Raw genomic sequence first — 23,482 nt, forward strand, 5'->3', positions numbered from 1 at the left:
TAGCAAACAATGCTTCAGAATCCTAAGCACTCTTTGCTTCACAGTGGTCTGGCCGAGGCCACCTTCCCAGGTGACAGTGTGACTTGCCGCAGGCAGGAAATCAGGTTCAAGGAACTGACCTGTGGCCTGAGATGCCAGCTTGCTGGGCTTTGCAGAAGACACTGCAAGTGACCCACGAAGGAAAGGGTTATGTGTGGCTGCAAGACACTGGAGTCTGAAATATGCTCTGCTGTCTTCTAAATTAGTGATTGGTAGAAGCAGCTTGCAGTGGTGCTGGTTTATTCTTTCTCTAGGCAGTTTTAAAACATTACCAAAGGGGGCTGGGAAGGTGGCTCAGTGGTAGAGCGCTTGCCTTACATGCATGAGGCCCTGGGTTCGATTCCTCAGCACCACATAAGCAGAAAAGCCAGAAGTGGTGCTGTGGCTCAAGTGGTAGAGTGCTAGCCTTGAACTGAAGACCTGAGGGACAGCGCCCAGGCCCAGAGTTCAGGCCTCATGACCAACAAAACAAACAAAAACAAAAAACAATTATCAAAGTAGTACAAGGAAAAAGCCAGAGGTATCACCTGGAATCCCCTTGGCCTTTCACGCCCAACTTCATTTTATCCACGCATACGTTCTCTTCTTGAATTCAGTTAATTTAAGGAACAGATTAGTTAGTGATACCCCAAAAAAGCACAAAATCCTTTATTTAAATTTTTCTGGCCCAGCAAAAGTGAAGTTGTTGCTTTTCTGTATATAGGAAATAGGATTTGTGTCTGAAGTTTTAGCTTTGTGCTTTCTGCTGGTTCATCAGTTTATTAACCCTTTTCTCATGACCTTGAGAAGTGCCATGTCTAAGGTGACTTTTTCTTTGGCCTGTAGAAAGGAATACTGCCACATAAATGCAGGACTGTTAATACTAATAATTAACATAGTACACTCTGCTTTTTCTCTGTAGTTAATATTTTCCCCCAGTCATTCTACTTTTTATGAGTTCAAGCCTACAGAAAAATTGCAAGAATAGCACAATCAATGTCCACTTAGCCTTTATCTAGGTTTACCAATTGTTAACATGTTGCCATATTTGCTTTTTCTTTTTTCCCTATACACTTGCACATTCACACAAAGTTTTTGATGAGCCATTTACGAATTTAGTTCACAAAAATTCCACTTACTGTTGCCCTAAATATTCCAAAATATGTTTTCTAAGTTCATAAACATTCTCAGTTGTAACAATACAAGTATCACATTCTGAAAATCTAATTCTAGAACATAGTACTATCTGATATATAGATCAAATTAAATGTCTCTAATTGTTCCAATAATTTAAAAAAAGTCTTATTTTCAGCACAAGATAGAATCAACAGTCACTCATTGTATTAGCTGTCTTGTCTATGTGGTTTCTTGGATTTAGAACAGGTCCTGAGCCCTGCTATAAAGATTCTCTCATGAGCAGGGTTTTTGTAGAGCTCATGCCCAGTTGTTTTGTCCCTCTGTTGAGATTCGTTTGTTTGCTCTTGTTTGGATTCTCATTAACCATTCTGGGCAGGAACTCAATGCATGTGACATTGTGCCCTTCTCCATGCGTCACAGTAAGACATGCACTTGGCACCAAGTTCCAATATTGATACTGTTAAATTTTGAGTACATAGTGAAATTGGTTCCACCAGCTTTCTTCATTTGGACATACCATTTGTTCCCCCTCTTTTTTTCTAGTTAGTAAGCAATTTGTGATGCAATATTATAAGATTGTTCACTGCTGATTTTTTTTCTTGTATTATCTGCTTTGTTCTTTGCAGCTAATATGTCACACCTGTGGCTCACACCTGTAATCCTATTTAAGAGGCTAAGGTCTGAGGATTGTGGTATGATGCCAATCTAGCTGCCCCAAACACACACACACACACACACACACACACACACACACACACACACACAATGCAGTCCTTGAGACTCTTATCTCCAATTAACCACCAAAAGAAACAAAACAAAAACAAAAACACCCAAAAAACAAAAAACTCACACACACACACACACACACACACACACACACAGAAATGATATTGTGGGAGCCACCTTGGTGGCACTTATCGGTATACCTAGCATGTCTGTATCCTGCTAGGGCCTCAGGATCTTGAGTTCAAGACTAGCCTGGACTATATCACAAGATACTGCCTCAAAAAGAACAAAATAATCATAAGGCTATTGTATACCCTAAATAGTTTAGCAACCCAAGGTAGAAAAAGCCTGTTCCAAGATTTGTGGCTGTGGCTTTTTGTCTAATAGTATAAATTACAATCAGATACCTCAAAAGTTCAGAGGTCTTTTTTTCCAAATTTTTTATTGTAATTAAGTGGTTACATAATTTCCCAAATTTCACAGTATTGTGGGATAGTGATGCTTAGTTAAAGTCACACACACATTCTAACTTTCATGGAGCAAATTGTCTATCATGGTCTATAACATTTATGAGTTCTATGAGCTTTGCAAAACAGTTATTTCTTCCACATTGGATGATATGTACATTTCTTTTGTTTTGCATAGCATCAGCTGTGCAATCAGATACCTCAAAAGTTCAGAAGTCTTTTTTTAAAAAGAGTATATTGGCTCATTTGGAAAGGGACAGAACAGCGCAAATGAAAGGAGACCTTTGGACTCCTCGGCTACTACAAAGAGCTGGTTGAGAAAACTACTCATTGCAAGCTCAGGCCATTCTTGTTGCAAAGGAATGATGACTAAGAGGGTCGGACCAAGAACCCCAAGGGCAAAGCCAAGGGCCGCAGAACAAGCAGCAGACCTAAGCTAAATAAAAAACAGACAGTGTGTGCTCTGCTGAGCTTCAAAAATGACAGGTGGACTGAAGCTGTGATTGCCCTGTGGCTATTGTTTTCTCTCCTTATGAGCATGGGAGTCCACAGCAGTGTGTCCACCCATAATTGGATGGGGGGGGGACAATCAATTTAGCTCACTGGTTTGAGACTGGATGAACAGAACTCATGTAGCTTGAACTGATGTCATGATGGAATATGATTTGGAGGTCTTGAAAGACAGGATTAGTGGAGTTTGCAGGTGAGAAGCAGGTGACTAAGCTAACATATTTTCTAAAGATGGCCTTGACAATATTTCCTAGTTTTTACAATGTAGTCTAGACATCTCTCTCATTGAGAGACAGAGTTTTATGTCTCTATGAAACTGGAAAGATGCGGGAATAAAATAGAAATGAGGTGACATGATACATGGTGATACTACAACCTGTTTGGTTCTCTTGGAATGCTTGCTCTTAAGATGGAGGCCTTTCTCTTTGAAGTCCACGCAGCCGTGTGGAGAGGCAATGTGTTCAAGTTCTGCGAGTGGCCTGCATGGAGAGCCTGTCTATATTGTAAGATGGGGGGCGGGGTGGCGGGGAGTGCTTGTTAAAGACAACTGTGACTCAGGAAAGCACAGAGAGGGATTTAAAGAGGTGTGAGAAACAAGAAGCAAGAATTCTGGTTCACCAACGTGAATACAAGCAAACGGGTAGAGTTAGGGTGACATGTGAGGGCCAGTGCAGTGGTGGCTTGTGTGGGACAAACCAAACTTGTTGAGAGTCAGTGGGAAACAGAATTGAGCAGACAAGTTGGGGATATCATGAGCTATCTTAAAGATCAGGCCAAGAGCTTTCCTTTAGTTGTGAGGTGTGATCTGCTTGAACAACTTAGGATCTCGGAATTCACCAACAGTGGCAACTTCTTGTTTCTGTTTTTAGTGCTGCAGCTCTAATAATTCATTAGAATAATTATATAACTCTGGGAAATAAAAAATTAGCATTACTATCAAGGGAGGTTTCTAATTATGAGAAATTTCTAATACCAGCCTCTGTGGGAGAAAATGGAATACATATATTGGTTGAATGCTAAGGGCAACATACAGATTATAAAGATGAGAGTGATATTATTGGTCCATGGGGAAATTGTAGTCAGAAAGAGTTTAAATGGGCAGAAAGGCAGAGAAACTTCTGGAAGCTTGATGGTCTAATGGCGGCAGAAAGAATAATTGAAGTCATTGGAGGCAGAAAGAAGTGAGGCTTCAGAAGTAAGATGAAAGGGATTACTATCTTCCTTTCCAAGTAAATTGGGAGTTAATCCAGAAAGTTCCTGTTGCAAAGCAGAAATATGAGCATCATAATTTCAAAGGGATATACCAAAAAGATCATAGAAGCAAAGCCAGCATCTAAGCATTCACACATTGATATCAAATGTACTATACTGTTCCATCAAAGATGATAACCAAGTTGTATATTTGGTTATCTTTTTTGTGTGTGTGTGAATGTATGCTGATACTATATGCATGGCTTGAACTTGGCCTTGCACTCTTGCTTGGCTTATCTGTTCATTGCTGGCCTTCTACCGCTTGAGCCATACCTCCAGTCTGAGTTTTTAACTGGTTATTTTGGAGATGAAGTCTCTCAGAGTTTTCTCCCCAGGCTGGATTTGAACCATGATTTTCTTACCTCAGCTTGCTGAATGCTACTATTACAGATGTAAGCCCCTGGTACCTGTCAAATTTGATCATCTTTTAAAAATACTTTGAAACCCCAAAAGAATCTTCCATTTAAGGAATTTGAAATACTCAAAAAGAATGCTGTAAGATATTATACTGGTAATTAAGCAAATGGGTATTAACTGTAAAATAGACCATAAAGCAAACAATGGGTTCTCAAAACATGTCTTTTTTAAAAAAGCAAAACCCTTCTATTAACTAATACCTTATTAACTAATACCTTCAGGCAGTAGATAAATATTCATCAAGTCTTGGCCTCTGAACACAGGCTTCTATCCAGTTAAACCAAGATGGGCATCAGTTTTCAGAATCTTGGTATCCTTTTGACAAAAGTTTCTTAGATTTCATCTGTGCTACAGGTAAGAGAACTGCTGGTTCCCAGGTTCAGGTAGCTGCTTGGTAAACAAAACCAGATCACACTGAGCCTGGTTTTTGTATATGTTGCCCCAAATGGTGGAATCTCAGAGTGAATCATCGAAGCGGGGGCGGAGGGGGGCACTTGCCTCAGTATTTGATTGTTCCAACGTGCCCTTAGAATGGAGGACACTTCCTTGGAAAGATCCGAGGCGGCTTGTGAAACATCAAGGGACGCTCAGTCATTGGGAACCAGGACCTTGGGATTGGGACTGCAAATAAGCATCCTATGAGATCACTATTTGCAATACCATTTGAGCTGCACTAGTTCAGTACGAGTACAGATTTCTCCAGTTGCCTCTTGAAGTCACCTGTCAACAATTCAACTTTCCTTCTGGGTCTTTGGCCTCAGACTCTGGCTGACTCAGGATGGAATGTGGAGGGCTTCTCCATATCACTAGCCCACAGCTGTCTCTTTGGCCCATATTCTTCTCCATGCCTCTGTTTTGAACTTCTTTCTCCCTTGCTGCTGACCAGCACTCACTTCCTTTCCGACCCAGCCCCTTCTAAAGCAGCACTGCAACCTTCAGGGGGAGTCACACGCAGAGTGGGGAGTAAGGTGAACTCAAGGGCTCAGAAAGTAGAGCTCTGATGAGAGAAGGGTGACGAATGCACCTGCAGAGGCCAGACACCTGACGCTGACCTGGAAGAACACAGGAGCTGCCGGAGGTGGGTGAGGCTGTGGTGGGAGGAGGGAGGGGCAGAGTTATGACACAGGAAATTCCATGAGGAAGTGGATCTGGGTGCCCAAGGCAGCCAGCAGGGCAGGGCAGGTCTGAGAGCACCGTGTACACCTGTCTTGTGCCTTCCCCGTGGCCAGTATGTGGGTGAGCTAATGAGCAACTGAGTTATCAGGTGGTGCATGGACACCTCCCCAAAGGTATTCTCAAGTGCTCATTCTGAGGAAGGGTTGAGCCTCCATTGATCAGAATCTAGATTTTAAAAGAAAGCAGTCAGCATATCTGACAGAAGATGAGCCTTAATCTTGTAGAGAGGCTTTTCCCGATCTTCTGAGGGTCAGAAACCAGGAACTAAGACAAGACAGAGAACCCAACACATTGTGCCTTAGGCAACGTTGAGTATCAACTGAGAATCAAAGCTTGTTTTGTTTGTCTAATGCAGGTATATGAACACTTAGGTGTATGTGTGTGAGCACCTATACTCCAGCACAGAGTTAGATCTAAGAATATGTTTACTATTGCTTAGTTTTAAAATGGTCTTATGTCTGCTTATAGCTCCATCTGTTGTGATTTCCCATTCATGATAGGCCCCCTAAGACCTCTCACAAGGCAGAATCCCTGGAAAGGCATCTGGAGGCAATAGAGCACAGGTGCCGTTTCTACTGGATGCAGGTTGGGTTCTTAGGAGGCTCAGGGAGTGTGATTGCTCTCAAAGGTGTCTTCGGCTTGTCCCTTGCCTCTGTTCCAGGGAGAGGTCCAAGGCACGGTGGCATTTTCTATAAATCCCACAGCCAGGATGTAAAGAATAGACCTCACTCAGCAGCCTTCCCTTCTCAGGAAGCCGCTTCCCATCAGTGCTGTGTAGAGAGGCGCAGGGGCTGCTAAGGCCTGAACTCAGGATGCCTATTTGCTTTTGCAAGTCTGAATAAGACACATCTGCTCTATTTCCTTACTTCCTTTGCATACCAGGTATCTCCTCCTACCAATTCCACACCCACAGGGCTGTATTCCTTAAGGATATGGTAGCCTTGGTATTAGTGTCTGCCCTGTTTTCCTGTCCTCACTTTCCAGTTCAGGGAATTTAGTGGGTATTTCCTGCAGAGACCGACACTGAATTTGAATCTGATTTCCCTGATCTTTGGCAATCTGCCTTTTAGAATGACAGAGTGAGTCCTACTGGTTCTGGTGTGGCCTTAGCATACTCAGGCAGGCCCAGCCTCTTCCTTTTCCTCCTCCCTCCGTCATCAGACTGCATGGCCGATCATGCCTGGACTCTTCCTGCGCATCTGTCCCAGCTTGCTTTCCTTCATGGTTTCTTCTATACTTGAACATTCTCACTTGTGTTCCTTTCTGTACCTCTTCCCAACAGGGTTCTGCTCAGAATAAATCTCAGCTTCCCTTGCCTATCCCTGATGGCTGTGCTCCAGCGCAGCAGAAGCCCCTGCCTCTCCTGCCAGCCTCTGGTTCCTGGTGCACACACCCCTGTTATTACACTTCTCCTGTTGTGTCATCATTAGTTGTTTACACCTGTTCCTCCCAAGGGCTTGAATGGGAGCTCTGTAAGTCTTGTAATGGTGTCTCCAAGGCCAGCCTTGGGGCTCCAGCACAGTGAGCTCCCAGGAGAATTGTATCTCATCTGACAGTGTTTGCCAAATCCCAATCCTCCTTCCCATACTGACTTAGAAGCTGTGCAACAGGAAAGGGGAACCTCTGGGCAGATCAACACCCTATACTGTCATCTGCACGAAAACTAGGCTTACATTTATACTGCCTGTTGGATTTTGAGCAACAGAAACTCTCAAGACAGAGAGACTTCTAGTGACTAGCTGTGCCTTGAACCCAGCTTTGTGGTGCTTATAGTTTCAGTATTTCATACGTCTCCTGCTTACTCTTTAAGTAAATTCCCTCTGTTAATGTTGATCAAAGTACAATTTATTTTTTATGACCCTAGTAACCAATAATATCTACTTGATTATTAGCTACTCACCCTTATTCTCTGAAAAGGGAGACATAACTCCGGTCTGATAGCTTATTTCTGATAGCTTATTTTAGTACTTTCAGTGCCAAGTATGGTATGTGGTCCAACAGGAGTAAAATGAATTAACCAGTGGCTGCTCATTCATTGTACTGTGTGTGTTAGTCTCTGGACTAAGGTCAGGAGGTTCAGAGGAAGTAAGATATAGCTTTTGTTCTCAGTAGATGCCCCCCAGCAAATGCAGGGGGGACGGAGACCGCAGTTACCATTCACTGATCAATATCGAGGTACAGAACACTGGTGAGGTGGAAGGATAGAGGATAAGTCCAGACTGAGAGGAGAAAGGGGGAAGTAGGAAATTCCACATTTTGGTTGAATCCTGAAAGGGAGAAGTTTGCCAGGCAGGAGCTGTTGAGAAGAACACTCTGTGGAGTTGTCACCAAAAGCACATATTCAAAGCCGAGAGGGGACATAATGGAAGCTGAATGGGAGCGTGGTCATAGTTGGAATCTGGTGTTTAAGGGAGGCCCAGGGGAGAGGCGGCCTCTTGGCAGGTGACTGGCCATCTCTGTGTGGAACTGCAGCAGACCATGTAGACCTGCTTGGCGCAGGTGGAGTGCGGTCTGCACTGGTGTCCCTGGCTCCTACCTTTCCCTGTTTCTTTCTTGCAGCAGGCTGAGTGGTGGGGAGGAGAGAAGGGCTTTGGGGTGCCCTGCCTAGTGATTTCTGAGGCGTGCAGCCTCCGGAGCATGGGGCTGGCTTTGTATGTAGGAGGGAGCCATTCACGAGAAGCCTATGGTCTCTCTATTTTGAGGACCATATTGAGTCAATCATGGAGTAAAAAAAAAAGGCAGAGGAAAGAGGAAAGCAAGCACTGGTTCCAGAAAGGACGCAGGTGACGGGAATTAGGCAGTGCCTCTTCAAGACTCTTGTGTGCTCTGGAGCTGCACCTTTGGGGGGCTTGGGATGCTGGGAAGGTGATTGGTAGCTTGGTTGTCCCTTCTCTCTGTTCCTTTAGCCAACACTTACTAAGTGTTTGTTACATGTAAGACACAGGTCTAGTCACGGGGGAAATGTGACAGTTCGCAAAGCAGCGGAAACCCATGCTTTTAAGAGCTGTGGATATGTGTGCAGACAGTGGAAAGTGTACAGAGAAAAAGGCAGTGAATGTCATGGGGTGATAAGACCAGTGAAAAAAAGGAAGGCAGATATGAAGGAAGAAGGTAGCAGGTATAATACGTGTGCTGCTTGAGATAGGGAGTCGGGAATGCTCTCATTAGAGAGGTAACATCTGAAGAGAAACTTGAGTGAGGCTAGAGAGGCCGTGCGGTCCCTGGATCGGCCAGTGGAGGTATCGGAGTCAGGCAGGTGTCTGGTGTAACAGGAAGAACGGGACTGACAACCATCTTCTGGTCTACTAGTGTCAGAGCTATAGTACAGTGGGATGAAACTTAGAATAGGTGAGCTATGTTCTCCTTCTGCAATTCCTCATTACCCACGGCTCTATCTTTTGTTTGTTTAGTAGTAGGATTGCATTGAGCAGCATTTTCACAAAGTAAAGAGCAGGCAGCATGTTCTTGCCTTTAAAAAAAATCCCAGGGGCTGGGAAGGTGGCTCAGTGGTAGAGCGCTTGCCTTGCATGCCTGAGGCCCTGGGTTCGATTCCTCAGCACCACATAAGCAAAAAGAAAAAAGCCAGAAGTGGCACTGTGGCTCAAGTGGTAGAGCGCTAGCCTTGAGCTGAAGAGCTGAGGGACAGCGCCCAGGCCCAGAGTTCAGGCCCCACGACCGGACCCAAAAAAAAAAATAAAGAATCTTAAAAAAAAAAAAAAATCCCAAACAGGTCATCCCATTTTGACAGCAAAAACAGTCTTCAGTTGAAGGCTCAGGAGCTTAGACATTCTTCCATGTTAAGCAGAAATAGTAGTATGAAGATCTAAGTCTGTTCAAACACAAGACTGCTCTAAGAAGAGGTGAGCCCTACAGGTGCTGCCCCAAATGACTAGTAAAGGCAGTTGGGTGAGGAGAGAGGGCAGCTGAAGGGGCAGGAAATGTCAGAGGCAAGCTCAGTTCCCCTTGTTTAGGGTTTGGGTCTGCCTTTCCACTCTGTAATCTGGGGTCGGAGTCACCTCTTGCTGTAGGTGGAGTAAACAGAGGGAAGACCTCACAGAGGGAGTCCCAAGAGCTGAGCAGATGCAGCATTTTAGGGGCTCCCGTCCCCGCCTGGCTGGTTCTTCAGGAGGAAGGAGCCAGATGCCTTCCTGGAGGGAGAAGAGGTCTCAGAATTAACCTAGTGAGGGTCTCTTCATCTTGGTACCTGGATGAAACAGAAGCAGAGAGTTCCACATGGACCAAAATCTAGAAACCAGATGGAATTCCGGATGTTTTAGCAAGTGCTGGCGGGGACAAGTGCACATGGTAGAGAGAGAGTAGCATGGACAACTGCCACCGTCCACAGGCTCCGGAACCCCAGGTTGTCATGTCTTATAAACCCACCACATTTAAGGGGGAGGAAGGGGGAACATGCATATGGAAATGTTTGAATCTGAATGTTTACATTTTAAATTTTATTGACTAGATCAAGTGTTCTGCCAACAGCCATAACTCATGCCTTGAAAAAGAACTGGAGTTATAGAAGAGTAAAGAAAGTTACATTTTTTTTTCTTGAATCATGTATTTTGCAAATGAAGCTTTTTTTTTTTTTAACAAACACACTATACTACTGCTGACAAGATATCACGCATATAGGCAGAGTTCTCTGGGAGATGTTCCAGCTAAAAATCTATTACTGGTTTTTATGTCCACTGAACCCAGAAAATGTGGTCATTTCTCTTGAGAAGAAAAATAGTGTGAAAAACATTTTAGCTTAAAAGCCTCGTTGTTCAAAGAGGACGTTGGGAAGTTGATCGTCTCTCTATCCTCCGCAGATACTGAAGTTACACTGGTACCTTACCTGACTTGACTATAGTCCCACCCAGTATTTTGTCTTTGAAATTACCTGCACCCCATCTGTGTGAACATTTCCCTTCTGGTGTTCTGGAATAGGGCAGAGAGTATGTTCAGGATTAGAAAAGTGTGGCCTCTTGAGTATAAAGAGAGAAGAACATTTTCAGTCAAGAGCTCTGTGTTTTGTTGGCTTTTGTAAACTCTGTGAAGTTATTTTACCTTCCTGAACTTTTGATGTCACTTTGAAAAGAGGTACCACAAGTACTTTACAGAGACACAATAAAAAAATATGAGGTAGTGTACTAGTTTGCTAAAAAATACAATGCTATAGACCTGTTGCGAATGGAAATTTATTTTCTCATGCTCTGGAGACTTGAAGTTCAAGAATCAAGGAGGCCTTTCTCCTAGGCTTGTAAATATCTCCTTCTCACTGTATCCCATATGGTCCATCACCTTTTGAACCATGTGTTGTTTGAGTCCTAATGCCCTTATCTTAAAAGGACATATTGGATTGCAGCCAACCCATATGACCTCTTTAAAAGTTACCTCTCCACCATATTTACCTCTTAAAAGTCCCATTTCCCAGTGGAGTCACTGTCACGTGAGGGCATCAGTATACACATTTGGAGGGGACACAGTTCAGCACGTCACAGGTAGTATATGTGCTCCCTTAGTCATTTCTTTATGTTATAGTTGGAGATGGAAACTATTCATGACATTTTCTCTAAAGAAGATAATGACTTGAAGGAAGCACATGGCTATAAGAGCCTCATAGAAGCAGAAAATTTAATTCTGCTGCCACTTTCTAACTTAGACCAAACCCATAATTTCTGTGCACAGGGGTTACAGTTCTACAAGTCAGGTTATGAATACAATGCTTCTTGATCAAAGTCATTCCTTCCTTCATCTCTCCCATTTTGCCCCCTTCCAACCCTACCCTCAAATTACATAGTTTATTTTTATATAATATATACTACATTTGCTGACCCTCCCTCCCTCCATTTCATGTTTCTGCTGACTAGTATTCATTTTTATAAATAGTACTTAAGTTGTTCAGAGGAGTTGTGCCTTCGGATTTCTCCCCTAAAGATACCCTCCTTTACTCAGTTTGTATGAACCCTGTATATGTTATCATGCAAAGTTGTGTTTTAGATCTAACTCTAACACAATAGATAAAATATGAACTGTTAGTCTCTCTGAGCCTGGTTTACTTAAAGTGATTTGTTCTAGATCTCTGATTCATGTTTTTTGACAATCACTATGGAACATGGCAGCTGTTAAGATTATAACAAAGTAGTAGAGATCCAAAAGTGTCTAGCACATTGTTTACCTTCTATTGGGTACGTTACAAATAACTTTACTTTATTAAAAGTGTCTAGCACATTGTTTACCTTCTATTAGGTACGTTACAAATAACTTTATTTTATTAATCGGATAGAGAGTCATTTGGTAAAGTGTACAGGGTTGAACAAATGTAGGAAGTTAAGTCTGCGTATTATAAAGGATTGTTGGTCCATGGTATCTTGCTTCCCATTTCCCATTTCCTGAGATATATAGGGCATGGTGTCTCCACGTCAGGTACCTCCTTAAGAGAAGTGCCGATAGTTGTTCTCCAGGGTCTTTGAGGAGAAACTAGAATGATTATTTTAGCTTTCACTTCTGGAAGTTTTATGGATATCAGTGAGAGCTCCTAATGCCCTTCTGACTTGCTCTCTGGCTTTCTTGTCTTTTTTTTTTTTCTGAAAAGAAACTGAATCCTACAACTCCCTGACTCAAGTCTCTGAGAAACAAGTGTGCTATGGAAACTCCCACACATCACGGGGCCTTCCAGGCCATCTTGATTTCAGAGCCAGATATTGATTCTCCTGTGGACCCTGGTGCCTGTGCTCAGGTCTGACAAATGGCTAGTGCAGGTGTCTGTATCATGTTTGAGAAATGGTTGGCTCAAATTGTATTTGGATTTTCCTTGTTTCTGACTGAAAGACACTTGAAAGTTAAAGTCAGTCCCTGGAGCACTCAGAGTTTCCCAGCGCCTTCTCCATCTCCATTGTGACACGGTTGTGGAAAGGGCTTCCTTAGCTGCTCAAAGCCCCTGAGAATAGGGAAGGTTTGAGGAAGTGGGAAATTTCACTTTGTGTGCGTTTGCAGGAAACTGGGAGCAGAAGTTGACTTGCATTTGCTTGGCAAGCCTCTTTCCCGTCACTTTTGCCTTCTATTTTTGTTTTTCTTGTCCCTTGAAGCCTCACCCATCCAAATTTTATCATTGTTGAAGCCTAAGATAATCAAGAGGCTGAACTGGGTCCACAAGGGATTACCGGCCCTCTTTAATGAGGGGTAAGTGTGGTGGATAAATCACCAGGTCACTTCTCTTGTTCGGAAGGACCAGCACAGAAACTCACTGGGTAAAGACATTTAAAAGCCATAATTGAGCGATCACATTTGTGGAGGATTTCCTCCCTAGTCAGAGTAGATGTGTTTAGGCTCCCAAGGGCTTCCCGGAATGCCTAGCAATGTCCAAAGGAGAGTGATTTCCCTGGATGCCTCAGTGGAATATTTGGTTTGTGTGTGTGTGATACTCTATGATTGCTTTTTGGTTTTATTTTTAGTAAACCTCATTTGTTTATAATGATTCTCCTTTGGCGGTTAATAGTGACTATGGTAGTCCTTCTGAGTGGAAGCGTCATTACTTGATTATGGCATTTTCTAGCTACATGAAGCTGTTGTTTTCTCCAGAATGTTAATTTCATCAAGATGATGTTTACCTGATGATATAGTATGTCTAGGAAAAATGCCTAACATTGTTTCATGACACATGGTATGCAGAGATTATCTGCTTTGCAAATAGTGTTATACCTGTAGTGATTATAGCCAGGAAGTAATGATGGCAACATAGGAGGACATATTGTGGCTTCTTGCCTGTGATGAAAGATAACATTTACTACTACCTTGGTTTTGATATACTTATTTCCCACAACTACTCTATTAGGTAAATTGGATTGATGTTCTGGTGAGTATACCAAGAGTAAGTAGGCCTAAGGTAGATTAATAGCTCCCTAAATTCTCATAGCGATTATAGGGCAAAACAGATTCAAACCTAGGTCCAATCTGACTCCCAAAATTTTGCTATTAATTACTACATTTTCATTCCTCTCAGAATATTTAGATTAGTTCTCAAAGGTGGTTCTTAGGCTAGTGTTTGTTACTGCTGCTGCTGCTGCTGTTGTTATTATTGTTATCATTATTATTAGGATCTTGTTAGAAGTTCCCAGGTTTGATACTGCAGGTTGAATCCCCAGGGTTTTTAATTCAGTATTTTGGGGGGCACCGCTTAACTAACCCTGGGGACTCAGCTACAGTGTCAGAATGCTGGGGGTTCAAGCTTGGCATCAGCATTCTAGCTTCAGCACAAGCACTTGTAGAAACAGGACTCTTACTGACTGCTACAGGTAGCCAGTCTCTCCTCTTTACTAATTTAATTCTTCTAGTCATTAGAAAGTTCGTGATTTGCTTCCTGCCATCATACACGCAAAGGTTCTAGTCCTTTCCTTTGTTTCATCAATGTAGCAAACAGCTGGACCAAGCTGTTGCAAGTCACATAGTCAAGAGCAGGAAATGGCTAACCGTTTAAGAAGAGCTTATCTGGTAGAACAAGGGCTGTTTGGATGCCAGCAGCTTTGTTTGTACATTTGCCATGGATTCTTTAGCTTGTGCCCCATAAGTAAGACAGAAAAGAAACATTTTTTTAAAGAGGAAAGTGAAAGATGGATGAGCCACAGTTCAAGGGTCTACTGCTTCTTTAGGAACAGACCCTTATAGTAGCCCTGGGCCTGGATGATAGTCTATGTTCTGCAACATCACAGATTTTGTATAAAATATTCCTAATTAACAAAAATGGATCCTTGACACATAGGTGACTTTTGAGGAAGGGTGAGCACAGGCTGGCTGGGGGACCAGGAGAGTGTAGATGATCAGGAGTCAGGTGGCATAAGTGAGTTTTTGAGATGGGATTCTCAATACTTCTCAAGATGGGAGACATGAGGCACTTGGCATAGGCACAGGAGAAAGTACCATTAGATGTTACCTTTCTAAAATCAGTCTGCCCCCAGGCAGAGCTGGTAGCCATGGCAATGGCTGAAATAAGAGTTCAAGGCGGCTAAGAGGATATGGAATGTAAGATGGTTCTTGTAGGACCCCACTGAAGCATTTCTGAGGAAGAAAAATAAAAACTCCTTATACATTATAAAGTTGAAGTTGATGTCTAGATATTTTCATTATTAATTTAAGTAATTGTAGAAGATATCATTTCCAGGCTACCTGTTTATGTTTTAAAACAAAATCACTAGCCGGGTGCTGGTGGCTCACGCCTGTCATCCTACCTTCGCAGGAGGCTGAGATCTGAGAATCACAGTTCAAAGCCAGCCTGGGCAGGAAAGTCCCTGAAACGCTTACCTCCAATAAACCACCAGAAAACTGGAAGTGGTGCTGTAGCTCAAGTGGTAGAGCGCTATCTTTGAGCTGAAGAGCCGAGGGACAGTGCCCAGGCCCAGAGTTCAGGCTCCATGACTGACAAAAAAAAAAAAAAAAAAAAATCACATTCTGCTTCCAGATATAATGAAGTCAGAACCACTTTGATTATCAATCTCTTCCCATTCATAGAGAAAACCACTGCAAAATCTGGATACAAGAAGCATACAGGCTCTGCTGTTCATACAAGAAAGGAACAGCTCCTTGACTAAGGGCGTTTTAGACAAACTGGATCACCTATGGCAAAACTTGTAATCCTTCTGCTCCAAAGAACAAGAATGGTGAAATCAGGAAACTGCAAACACTAAAGATAGTAAAAAAAAAAAAAAAAAAGGAAAAAAAACCAAAGGGGATCCCCAGATGTTATCCCCTTTTTCTGACTTGTGAATTAAGTATAGACAGAATAATCTCAAAATAGCCAGTATTGTTTTTTAGTAGTAGCTGGAGTAATACTGGAGTTTGGGCTCAGAACTTCTTGCTTACTAGATGTAAGGTCTACTGCGTGAGTCATGCCTTCACCCTTTTTTTTCACTGTTTTTTTCTTTTTGTTACCCAGGCTGGTCTGGCCTGTGCTCCTCTCTATTCCTGTGAGATGGGTCTCATGAATTTTTTTTCCAGGTTGGCCTAGAACTGCGATCCTCTTGTTCTCAGCTCTCCTGTAGCTAGGATGACAGGTGTCTGTCACCATGTCTAGCTATTTTGGTTAGCTTTTTATAACTAACATAACTGAGAAAACAAGTTAGGAGAGGAAGGATTTATTTTGTGAACCATTTCAGAGGCTTCATTTGTGTTTGGCTGGCTCTTTTGCATTCAGGCCTGTGGCAATGCAAAAAAAGAAAGAAAAAGAAAGAGAGAAAGTGAAAGAAAGAGAGAAAGTGAAAGAAAGAAAGAAAGAAAGGAAGGAAGGAAGAAAGGAAGAAAGGAAGAAAGGAAGAAAGTGACCTATATCCTTCAACTAGGTTCCACCTTCTGCATTTCCACTACCTCCCAAAAGTCTATTCTTTTTTCTGTTGTTTTTGTTGTTATTGTTGTTTTATCTAGTGGCACTGAAGTTTGAAATCAGGAACTCATACTTTTTTTTTGCTGGTCGTGGGGCTGAACTCTGGGCCTGGGTGTTGTCCCTCAGCTCTTCAGTTCAAGGCTAGCCACAGCTCCACTTTTGGCTTTTTTCTGCTTATGTGGTACTGAGGAATTGAACCCAGGGCCTCATGCATGCAAGGCAAGCGCTCTACCACTGAGCCAACTTCCTAGCCCCAGGAACTCATACTTTTAACACAAGTGCTCTACCACTTGAGTCATGCCTCCTACTCGTCTATTCAGTTTTTCAATTCATTAGTAAGTTAAACCATTGATTAGACCAAAAGCCTTGTGATTTAAAGGTCTCTGTAACACAAACACAGCCAGAGACATGCTTTATTAATCTCATAGGAATCTCTCAAATTAATCAAATTGACAATCTAGATTAACTGTCACACCAGCTAAATGCAAAGAAGAGCTTACCTTGGGAGCTCTACAGGAAAAGGTTTACAATTTAAGAAAACTACTTGCTAAATCAAAGGCAATTTTACTCATTGGAGAAAAAAATCCTAAATTTCCACAATATATTATTCATAATGTTCATCATATAATCCAAAGTTGTCTGGCATGTGAAGAATCAGGAAAATGAGCACTCTCTCAAAGGAAATGAACATGAACAAGATCATTCCCTGAGAGTAAACAGACTTTGAAGCTAGTAGAAAATGACTTCAAAGTCATATATTAACTATCCTTGATGAGGTTAGCCAAACTGACTTTAATGCAGAACACTCTTAGGAAGCACACAATTTTATACCACCCTTTTCAATTTATCTGTTGGAATCTAAATATGCTATTTTTCCCAATATTCAAGTTACATAGACAAGGGGTGTGTGTGTGTGTGTGTGTGTGTGTGTGTGTGTGTGTGTGTGTGTGTGTGTGTGTGTGTGTGTGTGTGTGTGTGTGTGTGTGTGTGTGTGTGTGTGTGTGTGTGTGTGTGTGTGTGTGTGTGTGTGTGTATGTGTGTGTGTGTTTCTGGAGATTAAGGCTAGGGACTTACACCTGCTAGGCAAATACTCTACCACTAAGTGATACCCCTAACACCATCAAGTTCTTTTTTAACTGTCAGAAATTTTATATTTCTCTTTCCTTATTGCATAAAATTTTATCTAAATGCATAATAATTTTATTTTCCAAAATGTTTTGATTGCTTTCTTCCTCTTTCTATAACAAAGAGCCAGTCTTTTACTTAAAAGACTAAGGAAGGCTAGCTGGATACCCGTAGCTCACAGTTATAGTCCTAGCTACTCAGGAGGGTGACACTCAGAGGATTGAGGTTTAAAACTAGCCCGGGTAGAAATGTCCTTAAGACTTCATCTCCAGTTAACCAGCACAAAGCAGGGCTAGAAGCTTGGCTCAAGTAGTAAAGCATCAGTTGTGGGCACACAAGCTGAGTGAGTACTGAGGCCTCTGAGTTCCATGTTTTTTAACCTAAAGTCTTAGGTTGATACAGATTAGCCCAGTATCTAATGTGCAGCTGAACAACATGGAATCTTGGCTGTCCAGGGAAGATGGAGGGGAAAAAAGTTTCTCTTCTTAGTAGTGTAATACAACGCATAGTTGTACAAAACTGAATTGAAACAAAGGTAGAGAAGAGCAACAGATGGGTAAAAGAAACAACAGCACTTGTAGCTTGTCATGTTAATTGGGTAGTGGATTTCAGTGAGTACTTTGCAGTTTGAGTAGGGAGGTGCATGTTAATAGCATCAGATAAACGCATTGGTTGGACGTCTGGGACTTTTCACAAGAGAAAACACTGAGAATCAAAGTAACAATGACTCATGACTGTGCTCGCAGTGTTTTCCATCAGTTGCGTAATTACTGGTTTTCACAGTGGTGCAAAACCCAGGACCCATCCCTGTGCTACCACCTCCTTTCTGCATTTTCATCTGGGTGTCACCAAATCCACTAAACTTGTATTTTCTCCTCTGTAATCTTTTCTTGTTTTCCACACAGAGTCTTGCAATATAGCCCAAACTGGCTTTGAATATATAACCCTATGGGCTTGGCCTTCTAACTGGAATTACAGTGGTTTATCTCCAGACCTGGCTTTTCTCTGCATTCTTCATTGCAATACTTTAGACAGAGCCCAGTATTTGAGTTTCTGTCTCTGAGCGAATTAAGAGCACACTATTTCATGGTTCAGGAAAGGTTGTGGAGTGTAATAGAGCTACCATTTATTTAGCAACTACTGTGTCTAAAGTACTAAGTGAAGTTCCATATCAGTCATTAGTATGATATGGGTTACCAAAGAGGAGAAGAACTTAACAGTATCAAGTCCCTAGAAGATTGCAATCGGTTTTGTCACAGTGTCTTAGTATGTAAGAGAGCAAGTAGGGTAAGTCTCTGAGCAATGCATTATATATCAGAATTCTTTCAGCCATGAGTTACAAAAGTTGACCCAAACTGGATAAAGAAGAGAAAGAACATCTTTGGCTCATGGAACCAAATAGCTCAAGAGATAATTCTTACTATAGGTAAGTGCTGACCCAGAACCCAAATATGATCACCACATACATTTCTTAATTCTGCCTCTTCCTGTGGGAGCCTTAGCCTCTTGTCAGCTTTCACTCACAGCATTTTCAATTCTCATAGATTCCATGTCACCAATTGGATTGGATTGCATTAAGTTTTAGGTACCAAATCTTCCCTTCAAACCATTACTATGGAAGAGAGTTTAAGGTTTACTGATTGGCTTAAGGCAAATTAGGTTCATCCTGGAGCTGAGATTGTTTTTCACAGAAACTACAGCATACAGCTCTATCTCAAGGGAAAATCTGAGTGCTACTGTCATGTCCACACAAGTTCACAATGACAGGTGGAGAAAATGTCAAAACACATTGGTATTCACCTTCCTAGAAGTTTAAATTTGGAGCAGATCTCAAATCGCATAGTCAAGTTCTTAATGGAGAGTGTGGTTAAAAAAAGGAGGCACATGATAATTAGATTAAAATATTTAGGTAAAAGGAGTGGGAAAGGAATTGAACCATACTTCTGTACCAGAAGACCAACTCCTACCTAGGCAGGAAGCTAGAGGCAGAGTTACCTAAAGAAAAAGACTTTGATAATTGTAGCAATTCAATTCTGAAATGAAATAGTGAGTCTCATAAGAATATTAAAAAACAGTTATTTCATACTTCACAGGCGATTATGAGATTCTTGACTTCAGAGTCATTCAAATGAGGTTATATGTAATTTTAAGGATGTTGTAGAAGAGAGTTATGAGTTATGGGGGATTAAAATAAAAGACTGCTAAATTCTCTCTAGTTCTAGCATGAAAGAACCCTACAAAAGAACACTATGTGAATGTTGAGTAGCATCATTCATAGTAGCCCATCATCTGATGAATTGATAAAAATAAAAATGCAACATGTTCAGATAAGGGAATATTATTTAGAAATAAAAAGGGTGGGGCTGGGAAGGTGGCTCAATGGTAAAGCACTTGCCTTGCATGCATGAAGCCCTGGGTTTGATTCCTCAGCCCCACATAAGCAGGAAAAAAAAAGCCAGAAGTGGCGCTATGGCTCAAGTGGTAGAGCGCTAGCCTTGAGGTGAAGAGCTGAGGGACAGCGCTCAGGCCCAGAGTTCAGGCCCCCACGACTGGATCTCCCCCCCCCAAAAAAAAAGAAATAAAAAGGATGAAGGATGCATGCTACAATAGGTATAAAGTAAATGCTAAGATAAAGAAGCCAGCCACCAAGGCCTACATACTATGAGATTCCAGTCATATAAAGTGTTCACAATAGGCACATCAAGAGAGATGGAAACTAGAATAGCGTTACCTCAGAGAAGAGGTGAAGAGTAATTGACCAGTAATGGGTACAGGGTTTCTTTTCAGGATGATGAAAATTTTCTAAAATTGATTATGGTGATGCGGGCATAATTCTGTGAATATATTAAATCCATGAAATACTTAAAGGGATAAATAACACATTAAATGGACAAATAACACAGTATGTGGGTTAAACTTAGTGAAAAAGAACACTGAAGAAAATTTTAAGAGGGAAAGAAAGACTGACAAAATGAAACTGTGCTATTCTGACAAAGGATTAAAAGGAGGAAATAGCCAGAAGAGATGTTATTTAAGGAGGAGGGCTTAATTGGAATGTAACTCTGAGCAACTCTGTGGGAAGGTCAGGGCAGACTGCCAGCAGCAAGACAGAGGACATCTGGAGGTGGGAGAAGATGCTGCACATGTCCCGGGAGCAGCTGAAGGCAGACTGTGCGTTAAGCCTGGTCTTTGGCCAGATCTGCACCTGGGAATATCTTTCCAGCTTATGCCTGTCAACCCCATGTGCATATCCAGGCGGCCAAGCAGCTAACAGCAGACTTTGTCTCTTAATTCTTTCCCCCTCCTTCGTATGTAGTACTGGGGCTGCCACCATAGGCTCCACGATTGCCAGGCAAGCACCCTGTCATTTAGCTACTCCCCCAGCTCTCAGCTCTTTTATTTGTTAACATGCCTTCTTTCCTGGCATCTGCATGTTTTGACAGAGTGTCTTTCTCCTCTCTTTGTTTTGTGCTTACCAGTCTATTTTTTTGTCCTTGGCATAGCTATTTCTTTTATTATTATTATTGCTAATAAGTTTTTGACTTTTATATTTCATTTATTCTTCACTTGGGCCCTTTATGACTTGTAAAGCTTTCTTATGTACAAGTGGGAAGATTCACTAATATGCTTAAAGTGAAGGAACCCATTTTAAGTGCTGCTGAGATGAAATACTGCACAATAAAAATAAGGGCAAAGCAGCCTGATAAGTTATTTGAACAACTTACACAATGAAACTTGGCAACCTCCTCAATAATCTTTTTCTCTATGATATCATTGGTTCTTTGAGGCAGTAGGAGTATGTATTTATGTCTTACCCAGGGTTTGTACAAAGAATCCTATAATTTTTTTTACCCTGCTAAAAACAATGTGAAACAATGTTTCATATACATTCTTCCATTCAACTAGTTGTTCACGGAGCATTTCCTGTGAACTATCTCCTTGCTAGGTGCTGGGAAAATAGTGGATGTAAGAGTACTTCCAACTCTCATGACACAAGATCTAGCAGGAGAAGCCACTGAAATATAACTTTCACAAATAAGGGTATGTTTTAAATTATGTTGTGATATATAGAAGGAGAAGATGCATAGCAGACAAGGCTTCTTGTTTCTTGCCTTCCATCCAACATTTACTTGCTAAAGTCCCTAAAACATACTGCCTACGACTGGAAGAAGAAAAATGGAAAAGAGAAAGGCCATTCACGGAATCATTTCAGCAAGCCTATATTGCTATAAACTGGAAGAATCTTTATGAATTCTAATTGTGTAAATATGTCTGCATCAAAGGGAGCATCAAATTGCTAAGTATTTAAGACTTTAAAATGTAAAAACATTAAGTTGAGAGGTGTAATGAACTCAGCGGGAGGTGAGCTTCATCTAATGAATAGCTCATTCACCTGTGATAGGCAATGTTAAAATGTAAACTTCTTTAACACACAGGAGGGAAAGTGTAAGATTTATGAGGATTTAGCTTGATGGGTGGTTTTTTGGAGGGTTCATTTTTTGTTATTGTAAAGATGATGTGCAGAGGGGTTACAGTTATATAAATCAGACAGCGGACATTTCTTTTTGAACAATATCACCCCTTCCCTTGCTCTCTCCCAGTTTTTCCCTCCCACCCCCACTCACAAGTTGTATAGCTTTTTTTTTTTTCAACATAGTGTCTAGAGAGTATCACTGCTGTATTTGTTCAGCCTTTGTTCCTCCATTTCTTTTCTTTTTATTATTGTCTGTCGGGAGGCTTGAACTCTGGACCTGGGTGCTGTCCCTCAGCAATTCAGCTCAAGACTAGTGCTCTACCACTTTGAGCCACAGCACCGCTTCCAGTTTTCTGGTGGTTTATTGGAGATAAGAGTCTCAGGGACTTTCCTTCCCGAGCTGGCTTTGAACCGTGATCCTCAGACCTCAGGCTCCTGAGCAGCTAGGATTACAGGCATGAGTCACTGATACCCGGCTTACCCTTCCATTTCTGTGCCCCTCCTTTGCCCTCCCAAAGAGAGATAAACGAACAAACAAGACAAAAGGAAAAGAAAACAAAGCCAGCCACAGAGAAAAAAATCCTCTTGTTCTCATTTCCTGGAGTTCATTTCGATAAATATTGTTTCATACAATCAGGTGCACTTAGGTATCGTGCCTTTGTGTTCCCCTAAGAATATCCTCCTTTGGTCTCGCTGTGTGTGAATGCCCAGAGACTGTATAATTTTGATGATTTTTTTTAACCAACTAAACATGCCTGCATAACCTAAGTCAAAGGGAAGAATGCTGTCATCATCTTTCCCTCACTAAATCCTTACTGCTAATATTTTCTAGCCATGGTACATGCGAGGCTCACTATACTCGCTTAAAGATTCCATGCCACATTAAAGGTTGCTTTATTTATGAGCCATTTAATTTGCAAACCATTTTTTCTTCCCAGATATGCAGGGCAGGTACCCTGTAGCCCAGCATTGACTGAACCCTCTCAGCTTTGCATTCCTGGAGATTTCCCACAAATGCAGTAAATTTCCGTGATGCCAGAGTCTTTGCAGCTCATGAACAGAAAGCAGCAAGGAATAAATAGGAGTTTCTCTGAAGGGCTCCCGCTAGGCACTAGAGCATACTGGTGTCAGGGTTGTTTCACACGTTCTGTATCTCTTCCTTCCCCCAGGGGAAAGCAGCCTGCTCATGAGCCCTTCTCCTTCTTCTTCCCCACATACTGGTTCCGAAGGACAAGAGGATAGACTTGTAATTTCTCTGAATCTTGAATCAGCACATTTTTCAACAGAGTTACTTTTAGTGTATGGGTACCATCTCCTTGAGTTCTGGGAGCTTGCTATGGAGGACTGAGGGCCATAAGAAACAAGACTCTCAACCACGTATGGACACTCGTAATCACTTATAGGTTCACGCCTGTAATCCTAGCTACTCAGGAGGCTGGGATCTAAGGACCACAGTTCCAAACCAGCCCAGGCAGGAAAGTCCATGCGACTCATTTTAGTTAACTATCAAAAAGCTGGAAGTGGAGCTGTGGCTCAAGTGGTATTGTGTCAGCCTTAAGCAAAAAATCTAAGGGGCAGCACCCAGGCCCTGAGTTCAAATCCTAGGACATGAACAATTGAAAGAGAAAGGAAGGAAGGAAGGAAGGAAGGAAGGAAGGAAGGAAGCAAGAAAGAAAGAAAGAAAGAAAGAAAGAAAGAAAGAAAGAAAGAAAGAAAGAAAGAAAGAAAGAAAGAAAAAGAAGAGAAGAGAGAGGGAGAGGGAGGGTGGGAGGGGAAAGTGTCACTCTGTCCAAATGGTACAAAGTCCTTCATGGAATAGTACTC

This window comes from Dipodomys merriami, unplaced genomic scaffold, assembly GCF_024711535.1.
Source record: "Dipodomys merriami isolate MVZ:Mamm:240054 unplaced genomic scaffold, mDipMer1.0.p SCAF_72, whole genome shotgun sequence".
NCBI classification, from domain to species: Eukaryota; Metazoa; Chordata; class Mammalia; order Rodentia; family Heteromyidae; genus Dipodomys; species Dipodomys merriami.